The sequence below is a fragment of the Lissotriton vulgaris genome, chromosome 4_1 (assembly GCF_964263255.1).
Source record: "Lissotriton vulgaris chromosome 4_1, aLisVul1.2, whole genome shotgun sequence".
In the NCBI taxonomy this organism is placed as follows: Eukaryota; Metazoa; Chordata; class Amphibia; order Caudata; family Salamandridae; genus Lissotriton; species Lissotriton vulgaris.
The window spans coordinates 2,094,413,747-2,094,430,208 of NC_141691.1; the positions used below are offsets into that span (position 1 = coordinate 2,094,413,747).

The 16,462-nt window shown below is 45.7% G+C and overlaps 2 protein-coding genes across 2 annotated transcripts in view; one reads left to right on the forward strand and one right to left on the reverse strand.

Annotated features, from left to right (window-relative positions):
- Positions 1–9,697, reverse strand: part of LOC147725114 (GTPase IMAP family member 1-like) — a 53,955-nt gene extending 44,258 nt beyond the window's left edge. The window contains exon 1 of the mRNA XM_086966545.1: positions 9,597–9,697. The gene's annotated coding sequence lies outside the window, so the exon portion shown is untranslated. The remainder of the gene's footprint in view (positions 1–9,596) is intronic.
- The window catches only part of LOC147725113 (GTPase IMAP family member 8-like), a 289,891-nt gene that overhangs the window by 107,603 nt on the left and 165,826 nt on the right, over positions 1–16,462 (forward strand). The gene's annotated exons all lie outside the window — the stretch shown is intronic.

Below are 16,462 nucleotides of genomic sequence, written 5' to 3' on the forward strand. Positions count from 1 at the left end.
TTGGCTTGGTAGTTTGGTCTGCCCTGTTCCCATGAGGCACTGGGTCAGACTAATTTGCATATAGCCAGGTTCTGAACTGGGGTGATGCAGTGAGCTAAATAACAGTGATGGATCAATCCCTGATCTCTTGACTGGGTTAGAGTGGTCTGCTTAATTCAGACACTCTGTTTATCACCAGCCCCTTTTTGAATCATTTTTGGCCACCACAAGTGTGGCAGGGTGTACACAGACATGAGTCCCTTGCTCACTGCACCACCAGGATTCAAGCAAGCCGGGCCGACGACGGCTGAAATGCCAGAAACCGGTCCCCGGAAGCTTGTCTCCTTTCCGGTGAAGAATTGGCTTGGTAGTTTGGTCTGCCCTGTTCCCATGAGGCACTGGGTCAGACTAATTTGCAGATAGCCAGGTTCTGAACTGGGGTGATGCAGTGAGCTAAATAACGGTGATGGATCAAGCCCTGATCTCTTGACTGGGTAAGAGTGGTCTGCTTAATTCAGACACTCTGTTCATCACCACCCCCTTTTTGAATCATTTTTGGCCACCACAAGTGTGGCAGGGTATACTCAGACATGAGTCCCTTGCTCACTGCACCACCAGGATTCAAGCAAGCCGGGCCGACGACGGCTGAAATGCCAGAAACCGTTCCCAGGAAGCTTGTCTCCTTTCCAGTGAAGAATTGGCTTGGTAGTTTGGTCTGCCCTGTTCCCATGAGGCACTGGGTCAGACTAATTTGCATATAGCCAGGTTCTGAACTGGGGTGATGCAGTGAGCTAAATAACGGTGATGGATCAAGCCCTGATCTCTTGACTGGGTAAGAGTGGTCTGGTTAATTCAGACACTCTGTTCATCACTACCCCCTTTTTGAATCATTTTTGGCCACCACAAGTGTGGCAGGGTATACTCTGACATGAGTCCCTTGCTCACTGCACCACCAGGATTCAAGCAAGCCGGGCCGACGACGGCTGAAATGCCAGAAACCGGTCCCCGGAAGCTTGTCTCCTTTCCGGTGAAGAATTGGATTGGTAGTTTGGTCTGCCCTGTTCCCATGAGGCACTGGGTCAGACTAATTTGCATATAGCCAGGTTCTGAACTGGGGTGATGCAGTGAGCTAAATAACGGTGATGGATCAAGCCCTGATCTCTTGACTGGGTTAGAGTGGTCTGCTTAACTCAGACACTCTGTTCATCACCACCCCCTTTTTGAATCATTTTTGGCCACCTCAAGTGTGGCAGGGTATACTCAGACATGAGTTCCTTGCTCACTGCACCACCAGGATTCAAGCAAGCCGGGCCGACGACGGCTGAAATGCCAGAAACCGGTCCCCGGAAGCTTGTCTCCTTTCCGGTGAAGAATTGGCTGGGTAGTTTGGTCTGCCCTGTTCCCATGAGGCACTGGGTCAGACTAATTTGCATATAGCCTGGTTCTGAACTGGGGTGATGCAGTGAGCTAAATAACGGTGATGGATCAAGCCCTGATCTCTTGACTGGGTAAGAGTGGTCTGGTTAATTCAGACACTCTGTTCATCACCACCCCCTTTTTGAATCATTTTTGGCCACCACAAGTGTGGCAGGGTATACACAGACATGAGTCCCTTGCTCACTGCACCACCAGGATTCAAGCAAGCCGGGCCTACAACGGCTGAAATGCCAGAAACCGGTCCCCGGAAGCTTGTCTCCTTTCCGGTGAAGAATTGGCTTGGTAGTTTGGTCTGCCTTGTTCCCATGAGGCACTGGGTCAGACTAATTTGCATATAGCCAGGTTCTGAACTGGGGTGATGCAGTGAGCTAAATAACGGTGATGGATCAAGCCCTGATCTCTTGACTGGGTAAGAGTGGTCTGCTTAATTCAGACACTCTGTTCATCACTACCCCCTTTTTGAATCATTTTTGGCTACCACAAGTGAGGCAGGGTATACTCAGACATGAGTCCCTTGCTCACTGCACCACCAGGATTCAAGCAAGCCGAGCTGACGTCGGCTGAAATGCCAGAAACCGGTCCCCAGAAGCTTGTCTCCTTTCCGGTGAAGAATTGGCTTGGTAGTTTGGTCTGCCCTGTTCCCATGAAGCACTGGGTCAGACTAATTTGCATATAGCCAGGTTCTGAACTGGGGTGATGCAGTGAGCTAAATAACGGTGATGGATCAAGCCCTGATCTCTTGACTGGGTAAGAGTGGTCTGCTTAATTCAGACACTCTGTTCATCACCACCCCCTTTTTGAATCATTTTTGGCCACCACAAGTGTGGCAGGGTATGCTCAGACATGAGTCCCTTGCTCACTGCACCACAAGGATTCAAGCAAGCCGGGCCGACGACGGCTGAAATGCCAGAAACCGGTCCCCGGAAGCTTGTCTCCTTTCCGGTGAAGAATTGGCTTGGTAGTTTGGTCTGCCCTGTTCCCATGAGGCACTGGGTCAGACTAATTTGCATATAGCCAGGTTCTGAACTGGGGTGATGCAGTGAGCTAAATAACGGTGATGGATCAAGCCCTGATCTCTTGACTGGGTTAGAGTGGTCTGCTTAACTCAGACACTCTGTTCATCACCACCCCCTTTTTGAATCATTTTTGGCCACCTCAAGTGTGGCAGGGTATACTCAGACATGAGTTCCTTGCTCACTGCACCACCAGGATTCAAGCAAGCCGGGCCGACGACGGCTGAAATGCCAGAAACCGGTCCCCGGAAGCTTGTCTCCTTTCCGGTGAAGAATTGGCTGGGTAGTTTGGTCTGCCCTGTTCCCATGAGGCACTGGGTCAGACTAATTTGCATATAGCCAGGTTCTGAACTGGGGTGATGCAGTGAGCTAAATAACGGTGATAGATCAAGCCCTGATCTCTTGACTGGGTAAGAGTGGTCTGCTTAATTCAGACACTCTGTTCATCACCACCCCCTTTTTGTAGCATGAAATGTTAGCACTCGTCGCTACTATTAGGAACTCATGCTGATGCTAAGAACTTTAGACCACCAAGGCTATTAATTCTGCATTTTTCATCAAAACCAGATGCCCTCTGCAAAGCCAGGCAAGGACCGTGGTGCATACGTTCACAGGGAAAAATACACCGTAATATAACATTACAGGCATCTCTATGTGGCAAATAGTTCTTATAGGTATATGCCATCCTTTAACTCCTCGCTGATTAATTTGAGAGCTATTTGAATTCAGCCAGAAACAACCTAAGGGAGGGCAGCTTTATATAACTCTACCTTAAGACATTCCTAGACTAGTGCAATCTCCTCGCTCTGGTGCCAGTGACCTATCCTGAACACTCGCTGTGACCACCAAGCCCCCCCCACTGCTAGTAATTTATGCTCATTAAAATGGCGTTTAAAAAACATTTTTTTACACAGTTGTTTTTGGACGCTACCCTGAGGCAGACTACCCGCGTTTATTACAACAAAACAAATAGGCCGAGTCCAGCTGCTAAATTTTAGTTTTTTCGCTTGTATTGTGGTTCGCTGACAGGGTGGAGGCTGCAGGTCACTGTCTGGACTGGAAGGGAAGCTTGCTCTCAAGATAGACAGCGTCAACAAATCCTTTCCACAGGCACAAGCTCCTGCAGCGTGCTACATCTTCGCCCGGAGTCTGATGGCTGAAATGGCATCCTGCATTAATTGCAGCGAGGGAAGCATATACCTCGAGTCTGCGCAGTATGTCTTCTAAAGTCCTGATGACAAACTGCGCAGATTCGATTTTTCGGCTTCCCGCCTTCAGCCTCAACCCCACCCTTTCCCAACTCCTCAAAGGATAAATTCCAGGGCCGGACTTGGAACCACAACCGGCTCTGGCAAAGTGCTCAGCCCACTCGGGGGGGTTGGAGGTGCCGCTGAGCTCTTTGCCGGGGCCGGTTTTTGGCCGATTAAAAACGGCCCTGTAACAAAAATGACCCCCAGGGGCCCAAAACCGGCCTCCACCCGTGCGGCTCACCGGGGGATTGCCCGGTGCCCGCTATGGCCAGTCCGGCCCTGATAAGATCCACCCCTCTGTGACGAGTTGGGAGGATCCACCCCTCTGTGACGAGTTGGGAAAGGGTGGGGAGACCACACGCTCCCCTCCTTGACTGAAGTGAGGCCCCAGCATTACAGGGCTTCTGTCGAAAATGACTGGGGGTAACTTTACACACACTTAGTCAAGGGGAGGAGACTGATCCTAAAAGCTATGTCTTTGCCGAGCTGATGACATCTCAGGGCTGTGAGCTCGTCAGCCCGGATTAGCGTTTTGGTCCCGCCCAGGGGAAGAAGTTTATGGAAAGCGTCACTGTCAGCCATCACAGCAACAAACACAGTGATGGCAGTGTGCAACAGCCCCCAGCAAAATAGTTTATGTGTGAACTTGTTCTTTTTTTTTTTAAAGGAGTATTTTTATTATTGCTTTTATTTTGACTATGAAAATAAGAGAGGCAGAGCCCCAACGCTCATGAACAATAACCGCAACTGCCAACAATCTTGTTTCGCCTCGTGGGCATGTTGACTTTTAGACAGTTGTAAAAATGAGTTACGGTCCGGAAGATACAAAACCGCTCAACAGTATCAGTGTAGAGACCCTACACATATGCAATCACTCAATATTGTCACAGTAGGAAACAGTGGAGACCCTGCATATATACACTCACTCAATATTGTAGGAGTAAAAGACAGTGGAGACCCTGCAGATATACACTCATTCAATAGTGTCAGAGTAAGAGACAATGGAGACCATGCAGATATCAATATTGTCAGAGTAAGACACAGTGGACACTCTGCAGATATCAATATTGTCAGAGTAGGAGGCAGTGACGATCCTACAGATACATAACCACTCAGTATTGTCAGAGTAAAAGACAGTGGAGAAGCTGCATATATCAACATTGTCAGAGTAAGAGACAGTGGACACCCTGCAGATATCAATATTGTAGTCAGACTAAGAGGCAGTGGAGATCCTGCAGATATCAATATTGTCAGGGTAAGAGACAGTGGAAACCCTGCAGATACATATTCACTCAATATTGTCACAGGAAGAGACAGTGGACACCCTGAAGATTGCAATATTGTCAGAGTAAGAGGCAGTGGAGATCCTGCAGATCCATAATCACTCAATATTGGCAGAGTAAGAGACAGTGGAGACCCTGCAGATATCAATATTGTCAGGGTAAGAGACAGTGGAAACCCTGCAGATACATATTCACTCAATATTGTCACAGGAAGAGACAGTGGACACCCTGAAGATTGCAATAGTGTCAGAGTAAGAGACAGTGGAGACCCTGCAGATATCAATATTGTCAGAGTAAGAGACAGTGGAGACCCTGCAAATATCAATATTGTCAGAGTAAGAGACAGTGGATACCCTGCAGATATCAATATTGTAGTCAGAGTAAGAGGCAGTGGAGATCCTGCAGATATCAATATTGTCAGGGTAAGAGACAGTGGAGACCCTGCAGATACATATTCACTCAATATTGTCAAAGTAAGAGACAGTGGACACCCTGAAGATAGCAATATGGTCAGAGTAAGAGGCAGTGGAGATCCTGCAGATACATCACTCAATATTGTCAGAGTAAGAGACAGTGGAGACCCAGCAGATATCAATATTGTCAGAGTAAGAGACAGTGGACACCCTGGAGATATCAATATTGTCAGAGTAAGAGACGGTAGAGATCCTGCAGATATCAATATTGTAGTCAGAGTAAGAGGCAGTGGAGACCCTGCAGATACATAATCACTCAATAATGTCAGAATAAGAGACAGTGGAGACCCAGCAAATATCAATATTGTCAGAGTAAGAGACAGTGGATGCCCTGCAGATATCAATATTGTAGTCAGAGTAAGAGGCAGTGGAGATCCTGCAGATATCAACATTGTCAGGGTAAGAGACTGTTGAGACCCTGCAGATACATATTCACTCAATATTGTCAGAGTAAGAGACAGTGGACACCCTGAAGATAGCAATATGGTCAGAGTAAGAGGCCGTGGAGATCCTGCAGATACATCATCACTCAATATTGTCAGAGTAAGAGACAGTGGAGACCCTGCAGATATCAATATTGTCAGAGTAAGAGACAGTGGATACCCTGCAGATATCAATATTGTAGTCGGAGTAAGAGGCAGTGGAGATCCTGCAGATATCAATATTACCAGGGTAAGAGACAGTGGAGACCCTGCAGATACATATTCACTCAATATTGTCAGAGTAAGAGACAGTGGACACCCTGAAGATAGAAATATGGTCAGAGTAAGAGGCAGTGGAGATCCTGCAGATACATCATCACTCAATATTGTCAGAGTAAGAGACAGTGGGGACCCAGCAGATATCAATATTGTCAGAGTAAGAGACAGTGGACACCCTGGAGATATCAATATTGTCAGAGTAAGAGACGGTAGAGATCCTGCAGATATCAATATTGTAGTCAGAGTAAGAGGCAGTGGAGACCCTGCAGATACATAATCACTCAATAATGTCAGAGTAAGAGACAGTGGAGACCCTGCAAATATCAATATTGTCAGAGTAAGAGACAGTGGATGCCCTGCAGATTTCAATATTGTAGTCAGAGTAAGAGGCAGTGGAGATCCTGCAGATATCAACATTGTCAGGGTAAGAGACTGTTGAGACCCTGCAGGTACATATTCACTCAATATTGTCAGAGTAAGGGACAGTGGACACCCTGAAGATAGCAATGTGGTCAGAGTAAGAGGCCGTGGAGATCCTGCAGATACATCATCACTCAATATTGTCAGAGTAAGAGACAGTGGAGACCCTGCAGATATCTATATTGTCAGAGTAAGAGACAGTGGAGACCCAGCAGATATCAATATTGTCAGAGTAAGAGAAAGTGGACACCCTGGAGATATCAATATTGTCAGAGTAGGAGACGGTGGAGATCCTGCAGATATCAATATTGTAGTCAGAGTAAGAGGCAGTGGAGATCCTGCAGATACATAATCACTCAATATTGTCAGAGTAAGAAACAGTAGAGATCCTGCAGATACATAACCACTCAGTATTGTCAGAGTAAAAGACAGTGAAGACCCTGTGGATACATATTCACTCAATATTGCCAGAGTAAGAGACAGTGGAGACCCTGCAGATATCAATATTGTCAGAGTAAGAGACAGTGGATACCCTGCAGATATCAATATTGTAGTCAGAATAAGAGGCAGTGGAGATCCTGCAGATACATAATCATTCAGTGTTGTCCGAGTAAAAAACAGTGGAGACCCTGCAGATCCATAAACGCTCAATATTGTCAGAGAAATAGACAGTGGAGATCCTGCAGATACATAATCACTCAGTATTGTGAGAGTAAGAGACAGTGGAGACCGTGCAGGTATCAATATTGTCAGAGTAAGAGACAGTGGGAACCCTGCATATATCAATATTGTCAGAGTAAGAGACAGTGGACACCCTGCAGATATCAATATTGTCATCAGAGTAAGAGACAGTGGAGATCCTGCAGATATCAATATTGTCAGGGTAAGAGACAGTGGACACCCTGCAGATAGAGATATTGTCAGAGTAAGAGGCAGTGGAGATCCTGTAGATACATAATCACTCAATATTGTCAGAGTAAGAGACAGCGGAGACCCTGCAGATATCAATAATGTCAGAGTAAGAGACAGTGAAGACCCTGCAGATATCAATACTGTCAGAGTGTGAGACAGTGGACACACTGGAGATATCAATATTGTCGGAGTACCAGACAGTGGAGATCATGCAGATATATATTCACTCAATATTGTCAGAGTAAGAGACAGTGGAGACCCTTTAAATATCAATATTGTCAGAGTAAGAGACAGTGGAGACCCTGCAGATATCAATATTGTCAGAGTAAGAGACAGTGGAGACCATGCAGATATCAATATTGGCACAGTAAGAGACAGTGGACACCCTGCAGATAGCGATATTGTCAGAGTAAGAGGCAGTGGAGATCCTGTAGATACATAATCACTCAAGATTGTCAGAGTAAGAGACACCGGAGAACCTGCAGATAGCAATATTGTCAGAGTAAGAGACAGTGAAGACTCTGCAGATATCAATACTGTCAGAGTGAGAGACAGTGGACACACTGGAGATATCAATATTGTCAGAGTACGAGACAGTGGAGATCATGCAGATACATAAACACTCAATATTGACAGAGTAAGAGACAGTGCAGCCCCTGCAGATATACAATCACTCTATATTGTCAGAGTAAGCGACAGTGGAAACCCTGCAGATACATAGCCACTCAATATTGTCGGAGTAAGCAACAGTGGAGACCCTGCAGATATCAATATTGTCAGAGTAAGAGACAGTGGAGACCCTGCAGATATCAATATTGTCAGAGTAAGAGACAGTGGAGACCCTGCAAATATCAATATTGTCAGAGTTAGAGACAGTAGAGATCCTGCAGATACATAACCACTCAGTATTGTCAGAATAAAAGACAGTGAAGACCCTGCGGATACATATTCACTCAATATTGTCAGAGTAAGAGACAGTGGACACCCTGAAGATATCAATATTGTCAGAGTATGAGACAGTGGAGATCCTGCAGATACATAATCACTCAATATTGACAAAGTAAGCGACAGTGGACAGCCTGCAGATACATGATCACTCAATCCAGTCAGTATGTGGCTAGGTGTTGCTCTAGGTTTGAAGTATTTTAATACAGCCTTCTAGCAGCTTCCACCGAAGAGGAGGACCCGGCTGCAGATGTCTAGTTGTAAGAGGACTTGGACAACATAAAAGGGATAATGTAGTCAACAGCAACAGACATCTACTTAGAAAGGTCGAGGCATGGTGAAAGATATTATTCTCCACCAACGGAGAAGAATGATCTGAAATAGAACTGCTTTCATTTTATTTTATTTTATTTTAAATTATTAAGACGAAAATTAAGTGCACCTGGACCTCAATAGTGTTTGCACACTTTACAACGAAATATTCGAAGATAGCAGAGTAACATCAGGATGGGGGGCATGAGAATACTAAGTTTTAAGAACACTGGAACCAGCAATCACAAAATAATGAGATCGTTGTGATACTATTTAGTAAGTATTGGTGGGAAAATGGCTTTTATGTGTTTCTGTAAGGTAAGGACCTTACCAGCGCTGTGCAATGACAAATGTGACCCCTCAGAATGGGGGATAATATGTGGGCTTCTAATTACAATGCAGGATTAAGCCTGATATGCCCTACTCCAAGGGGTTTGAGGCTAACATTTACCACTTGCGTTGAGTGTGGGGTAAATTGGAGCAAGGACTTCTCTGAGTAGCGGGGTGTTAGGAAGATTTTGGAAGGGCAGGTTAGAGGAACAGAAAAAGAGTCACAGAAGGACAGAGCATGGTCAGGTGAGACTGGGGCAGAGGCCTAGCAGCTGCTGCAGCTGAAGCCTCAAGGGATTTAACTAGACCAGGGGGATCCTGCATCTCTGAATCTGGGTGCGGAAGCACTGGACTAGCAGTGATCAGGTGGCGAAGAATTCCACATGGAAATGTCGTGCTTCCCAGTTTGTAATTAGAGGCAAACATTTCTTTGAGACAGGACTGAGAAATACAAAGAAATTGACAGTTGTATTCCATTATTTAAACAGTGCCCAGGACCTGAAATCTGGCTTTGCCTTCGTGACATTACCCAGATACTTACCTGTGCAGTTCTCTTCTAGGATGTCCAATCCTTGCAATGTTATTGAGAGACTCTGTCTATAGAGACAAAGTAGAACAGCTTTGTAGACTCCCAAAAAGTCTGGAATAGAGATAAAGGGTAGTGGTGATCAGCCACGCATTAACAACGATTGTCAAACACATCAGAAAAGAAGCACTTATAAAGCCAAGAGGTCTGGCCTTGGCCAAAACATTGGCAAATTGAATGGGAGAAGTCACAAGATAAGAAAAAATGGAAGAGGAGAGCAAAGGATGTGGGGGACACACAGAACAGCATGTGTCACAGGGTAGAGAAAACATGTTATGAGAAGCAAACAAGAGAGAAGATCACACAGTGGGAGGGAGCACATGCCGAAGGATTAAAAGGACTGAAGATGGAAAGAGAAGCACTGTATTCATTGAGCGTAGAATCTGCGGTGAAGGGTGCAAAGAGGAACCAATACGACAGCATTGGAAGAGACAAGCAGGGATGGGAGAAGACAGTACGCGGCAAAGTACCAGATCAACCACAAAACAGGGGAGAAGGCAGGTTGGGAGAGTATGTGAGAACACAGTTTGGGGGAAAAAGCACAGGAAGGGAGACTGCAGAGGACTGTAGATTGCTTTGGACATGGGGCCTGCAGAGGTTTAGCGCTACACAAAATAACAACTTAATTTTAAGGTGGCTGATTATGACCTGAAGAAGCATGAAAGATTTGGATCAAAAGTTGTGACACACGTTGCCACAGTTAGCACTCAATGCACTTACACCCACATGCATCAACGTCAATTGCATTTGAAAACTGTGTGAATCGCAATTTTCAGCCTTTTGCGAATGCAATTGACTAATTTGAAATGCATCATGCATTTCGCAATTTTAGGAATCGTAACCATGTTGCGATTTTTAAAATTGCGATTGCATTTAAGAAATCGCAATTTCTGATTTCTTAAATGCAATGCAAGATCATTTTTTATTTGCGAATTCGCAATTTGGAAGTGGTAAAATAGCATGAAGTTGAACTTCATGCTAATTTACCGAAAACGTTCAAATATGCACACATTGCATTTTTGAAACTTTTAATTTACACACACACCTGCCCTTAGGGCATGTGTGTGTGTAAATGGAATTTAAAGTTACATTTCAGGGGTGCAGGGAGGGGTTCTTTGGACCCCCCCCTGCACCCTTGAAATTGCATTCACATTTTGCAAATCGCAATTTGAAATTCGCAAAATGTGAATGCCTTCCCATTCATTCCTATGGGCCCTTTGGCCCATAGGAATCAATGGGAAGTGTTTTCCTTAATTGCGATTCGCAAAATGTGAATCGCAATTAAGGAAAAATACCGAATTGCAAAAATGAATGCGAATTTTTCATGCATTGCAGTTTGCGATTTCTAAATTGCTATTCCTTAATTTTCGCAATTTAGGAATCGCAAACCAGTGCAATGATGCAGGTGGGTGTTAGTTCCTTTGCAGTCATGTAGTTGGACCTTGAAGATTGTGTATAAGCACATGCACCAGATATCTAAGATTGAAACTTGTATATTTCTATGTTTAACTTATTAACTTGTTCTGAGATCACAGTGGACCCAGGCATTACCTTACCCTGGACTGACCACTTTTTAATCCCCTTTAAATGGACCACACTTAAACTCTCTCCTCCGGCCCCCACCACCAAACTCAGGCGAGCTTGGACGCGCCTTGAGGTTGATAAGTGGTGCCTCAAACTGGCTGGCTCACAACCAGAGATTCAGGAGGATCCTGCCCTAGCAAACCAGGCATATACCAACTGGATCTCCCACACTCTTGACTCTACTCTCCCAATGAGCAAGACTGTACTGAAGCGGTTTAAAAAAACCGCCCCTTGGTACACCCAGTCTCTTAGAGAAAAAAAGCGTCTCTGTAGAAGGGCGGAAAGACGCTGGCGTTTAGGCAAATCGGCGGATAACAAAACCTGGTACCGTGAAACCATTAACGAGTACAAAACTCAAATAAAAGCAGCTCAGTCGACGTATTTCGCCGAAAAAATCCTGAATGCTAGATCTAAACCCAAAGAGATCTTCCAGATCATTAAAAAGTTAACGAACCCATCCCCTGTGGTGCATGTCGAGAAATCTGTCACCCAATGTAATGACATTGCCGAATTCTTCTATCAGAAAATCAACAAAATGTATTCAAATTTTTCTCCCCCAAACATTGGCCGGTCTACTCAACATAATAACCTTCCTAGCCTGCCACATTCCCCCACCCCTTACAGCTTAACTCACTTTCCCCCACTAGACCTCTCCACTTTAGAATCACTAGCCCTCAGTGTCAAATCAGGTTCTCCGGCCGACCCTGCCCCTCCTGACATCCTAATGGCAGCATCCCATACCATCCTGCCCGTCATCAGAGAGGTATTAAACTCTTCCATCTCCTCTGGCACCGTTCCAACCGTTTGGAAGCAGGCCATGGTTGGGTCACTGATCAAGAAACCCAATCTGGACCCGTCTGATCTGGCTAACTACCGCCCTATTTCTCTGCTCCCTTGGTTGAGCAAGGTTTTGGAGAAATATGTGAACCAACAGTTAGTGAACTATCTAGAGGACCACCACATACTGGATCCCACTCAGACGGGTTTTAGACCTAAGCACGGGACAGAGACCACCCTCCTCATGGTCGTAGAGGAAACGAGAAAAATCTTGGATCAGGGAGGATCAGTGGCAGTGATCCTCCTTGATCTAAGCGCGGCTTTCGACATGGTCAGTCATGACACCTTACTAAGCCGCCTGTCCTGTGTGGGGATTAAGGATAAAGCTTGGGCATGGTTTGAATCCTTTCTGGGGAACAGATCTTTCAGGGTCTTTGATGGCGATTCAGTTTCCTCCAGCAGACCTCTAAATTGTGGAGTACCTCAAGGCTCCTCTCGGAGCCCTGCTCTATTCAACCTATATATGAGATCCCTGGCTAGTGTCGTCCACCCATTTGGAGTCAAAATCATCTCTTATGCGAACGACACGCAGCTGGTGGTCTCACTGGCGCAGGAGGCATCTCGAACTGCGCTAGGAGGGCTCAGAGAATGCCTGAAGGAATTGAGGAACTGGATGTCGTCATCATCCCTGAAATTGAACGGAGAAAAAACTGAGCTGATGCTCCTAGGACCATCAGAGCCGGCATTTCCCCCTTCCCTATGGCCCCCATGCCTAGGACCCCCTCCAACCCCAAAAAACACCATCAAAGCCTTGGTGTGTGGCTGGACAGTTCACTATCTTTCTATGTCCAAGCCACAAAACTGTCAGCCACCTGTTTTGGCATTTTGAGAGTGCTAAATAAAATCTTCCCCCTCCTTCCCATGGAAGCCAAACAGGCAGCCATTCAAGGGATCATTCACTCCCGTCTTGATTTTAACAACGCACTTTATCTGGGTGCACCAGAATACACCCTTCGTAGGCTGCAAACTGTACAGAACTGCGCAGCTCACTTTCTACTTAAAATCCCTCATAGACACTCAGTGAGGACCGGACTGACTAGCCTTCATTGGTTACCGGTCCGGCAGAGAGTTCTGTTCAAGGCGCTATGTATAGCCCATCAAGCCTTCTGGGACATGGGACCTATCATTACCCGTGATCTGATCACTCATTACATCCCAAATCGTAGTCTTTGTTCCAGCCAGACTCTCTTAGCAGTAGTCCCAAGAATAAAAAGATCTAGAACCGGCGGAAAAAAGTTCATGCACAACGCAGCCAAGGCCTGGAACACTCTACCATTTCATCTTAGAGCCACTCAGAACCTTACTATGTTTCGCAAGCAACTGAAGACTCACCTATTCACATCCGCTTGCTAAAACCGTTGTCTTTTTCCCCTTCCTTGTTCTTTGTAGGTCACGGTTATCCTAGGGCTTGGACGCCTTCGGGTAACAACTGCGCTCTATAAATCCCCAAGTTTACAAGTTTAACTTACTGTAAAAAGATAGGGCAGCAAACACAGCAAAAAAGTGTGACAGATGGTGCACCAGCAACACACATTTTAAATTCTGGGAGTTGCTGATTAGGACGTTAGGGGCAGATTTACTAAGATTTTACGGCGTATTTATGTCAAAAAAGTGAGACAAATCGGCACAAAATCTTCTTTTTTGATTTACTGTCCAGCGCTAAAAGTGGAGTATTGTGGAACGCAGTGAGAGTTTTGCGTGCAATTAACAGTTCCATGCTTCAAGGGAAAAACTAAAGACTTGTAAAAAAGACAACACTCTTTGAAAGGTCTGTAAGTGGGTGCCGCAGTAGGAAGGAGGAGGTGAAACTGATTTAATTCACTTGCAGGACTTCTTCACTTGGGCCATACTGTTTTAATGCCAGTAGGTCTGGATTATGAATGAAAGTGCCGTTTATGTCACTGATGGGTTTAGACACTCCATAAATCATCATACATGCACTCTGCTACTCATTGTGAACCCTTGCATCCATTGATTAATCCACTAACTCATGCTTCCATTCACCCTTTGGCACATCTCCAATAAAACACACACACACTCAACAACATAGGCAAGATATAGTAAAGAAATACAACTATAAACATGCACTGGCAAAGTCAATAGGTCTTGGCTTTGGCAATTTACTTTAGCCATGTGTTGCAGTGTGGCTGCTGTTCATCATGGCCAAAAGTGGAGTAGAGTGGCCAAGAGTGAATACATTGCTGTAAAGTAAATTGAAATGGATAAGAGTGGAGTGGATTACTGTGGAGTGATTACAGTGGATTGATGACAGTGGATTGCAGTGGATTACAGTAGAGTGGATTGGAGTGGGTTATAGTGTAGTGGATTACAATGGATTATGATGTGCGTATTACAGTTGGTGAAAGTGGAGTGGATTACAGTGGGATAAGGGGAGTGGATTGAAGTGGATCCCAGTAGAATACAGTGGAATACAGTGGAATAAAGAGGATTACAAATGAATGGAGTGAATTACAATGGTTACAGCAAATTGCAGTGGATTACAGTGGAGGGAATTGCAGTGGATAGTAGTGGTGGAATATAGTAGAGGGGATAACAGTGGATACATTGGAGTTGATTACAGTGGAGTGTATTGTAGCAGATTACAGTGGAGTGTATTAAAGTGGAGTAGAGTGGAACAGAGTACAGGGAAGTGGAGTGGATTACAGTGGATAGCAGTGAATTAAGTGGAGTGGTGGAGTAGATTACAGAGGGTTACAGTGGATTGAAGTGGAGTGGATTACAGTGGATAGCAGTGAAGTACAATGGAGTGGTGGAGTAGATTACAGAGGGTTACAGTGGATTGAAGTGGGGTGGATTACAGTGGATAGCAGTGAATTAAGTGGAGTGGTGGAGTACATTACAGAGGGTTACAGTGGATTGAAGTGGAGTGGATTACAGTGGATAGCAGTGAAGTACAGTGGAGTGGTGGAGTAGATTACAGAGGGCTACAGTGGATTGAAGTGGAGTGGATTACAGTGGATAGCAGTGAATTAAGTGGAGTGGTGGAGTAGATTACAGAGGGTTACAGTGGATTGAAGTGGAGTGGATTACAGAGAATTGTAGTGGATTATAATGGAGCGGATTACAGTGAAGTGGATTACATTGGACTGTGTTACAGTGGAGTGGAGTGGAATGGAGTGGAGCATTTTATATTGGAGTGGGATGGTAGTCACCAGGGGTCAAATAACTTAGAGAGTGTTGTTTTCACTCGCTGCTCCAGCCTTGAGTGATCACTCCCCTCGCTGCTCATCACAGCGTGGTATTGTATTGCGCTTTGTAACCAAGTTGTATGATTTGCATAGCTCGAATTTCTTGTAAGCTTCGTTATTTCATAGCGCTATTTCCCACAGCGCTTAGATTGCTTGAATTGCATTGTGTGTGATTTCCCCCGGCGCCCTGCTCTGACCTCCCCTCCATTTTGTTACTGCTGTTGTTGTGTTCCCCTGAGCCCGCCACGCCTCCCAGCTGAGCCGCCCTCCCACAAGCACCAAAAAGCATTCCCCAAACCTCGCAGCGCTGTGATTCACTCGCTGCTCCAGCCTTGAGTGATCGCTCCCCTCGCTGCTCATCACAGCGTGGTATTGTATTGCGCTTTGTAACCAAGTTGTATGATTTGCATAGCTCGAATTTCTTGTAAGCTTCGTTATTTCATAGCGCTATTTCCCACAGCGCTTAGATTGCTTGAATTGCATTGTTGTGTGTGATTTCCCCCGGCGCCCTGCTCTGACCTCCCCTCCATTTTGTTACTGCTGTTGTTGTGTTCCCCTGAGCCCGCCACGCCTCCCAGCTGAGCCGCCCTCCCACAAGCACCAAAAAGCATTCCCCAAACCTCGCAGCGCTGTGATTCACTCGCTGCTCCAGCCTTGAGTGATCGCTCCCCTCGCTGCTCATCACAGCGTGGTATTGTATTGCGCTTTGTAACCAAGTTGTATGATTTGCATAGCTCGAATTTCTTGTAAGCTTCGTTATTTCATAGCGCTATTTCCCACAGCGCTTAGATTGCTTGAATTGCATTGTTGTGTGTGATTTCCCCCGGCGCCCTGCTCTGACCTCCCCTCCATTTTCTTACTGCTGTTGTTGTGTTCCCCTGAGCCCGCCACGCCTCCCAGCTGAGCCGCCCTCCCACAAGCACCAAAAAGCATTCCCCAAACCTCGCAGCGCTGTGATTCACTCGCTGCTCCAGCCTTGAGTGATCGCTCCCCTCGCTGCTCATCACAGCGTGGTATTGTACTGCGCTTTGTAACCAAGTTGTATGATTTGCATAGCTCGAATTTCTTGTAAGCTTCGTTATTTCATAGCGCTATTTCCCACAGCGCTTAGATTGCTTGAATTGCATTGTTGTGTGTGATTTCCCCCGGCGCCCTGCTCTGACCTCCCCTCCATTTTGTTACTGCTGTTGT